Here is a 1,115-nt window from a genome sequence, read left to right as displayed (position 1 = left end):
TCAAGATTTTTCTGGGGTCTCCTTGGTCAAGAGCAGGTTTGTTCAATCATTTGGTGGCTTAGAATTTTATTTTTATTTCTTAAGTGACATACTACAAAATACCTAACTAGTATTCTTCAAAACTGTCAGGACCATGAAAAATAAGGAAAGTCTGCAAAACTGTCACAGTCAAAAGGATCCTTAGCAAATAATGTGTTATTGGTAGCTTGATGGGGATAGTATTAAATCTATACATTACTTTGGGCAGTATGGTCATTTTCATGATATTGATTCTTCCTATCCATGAGCATGGAATGTTTTTGCATTTTGTTGTGTCCTTTCTTATTTCCTTGAGCAGTGGTTTGTAGTTTTCCTCAAAGAGGTCCCTCACATCCCTTGTAAGTTGGGTTCCTAGGTATTTTATTTTCTTTGTAGCAATTGTGAATGGGAGTTCACTCATGATTTGGCTCTCTGTTTGTCTATAATTGGTGTATAGGAATGCTTCTGATTTTCTGCACATTGATTTTGTATCCTGAGACTACTGAAATTGTTTACCAGCTTAAGGAGATTCTGGGCTGAGATAATGGGGTTTTCTAAATATACAATAATATCATCTGCAAACAGAGACAATTTGACTTCCTCTCTTCCTATCTGAATACTCTTTATTTCTTTATTTTGCCTGATTCCCCTGACCAGAACTTCCAATACTATGTTGAATAGGAGTGGTGAGAGAGAGCATCCTTGTCTTGTGCTGGTTTTCAAAGGAAATGCTTCCCACTTTTGCCCATTCAGTATGATATTGGCTGTGGGTTTGTCATTAATAGCTCTTATTATTATTGACTTTCTTCACAGAATTAGAAAAAAACTACTTTCAATTTCATATGGAACCAAAAAAGAGCCCATATAGCCAAGACAATCCTAAGGAAAAAGAACAAAGCTAGAGGCATTATGCTACCTGACTTCAAGCTATACTACAAAGCTACAGTAACCAAAACAGCATGGTACTGGTACCAAAACAGGCATATAGACCAATGAAATAGAACAGAGGCCTCAGAAATAACACCACACATCTACAACTATCTAATCTTTGACAAATCTGACAAAAACAAGCAATGGGGAAAGGATTCCATATTTAA

This window comes from Mandrillus leucophaeus, unplaced genomic scaffold, assembly GCF_000951045.1.
Source record: "Mandrillus leucophaeus isolate KB7577 unplaced genomic scaffold, Mleu.le_1.0 Scaffold705, whole genome shotgun sequence".
Taxonomy (NCBI): Eukaryota; Metazoa; Chordata; class Mammalia; order Primates; family Cercopithecidae; genus Mandrillus; species Mandrillus leucophaeus.
This window is presented reverse-complemented; position numbering follows the sequence as displayed.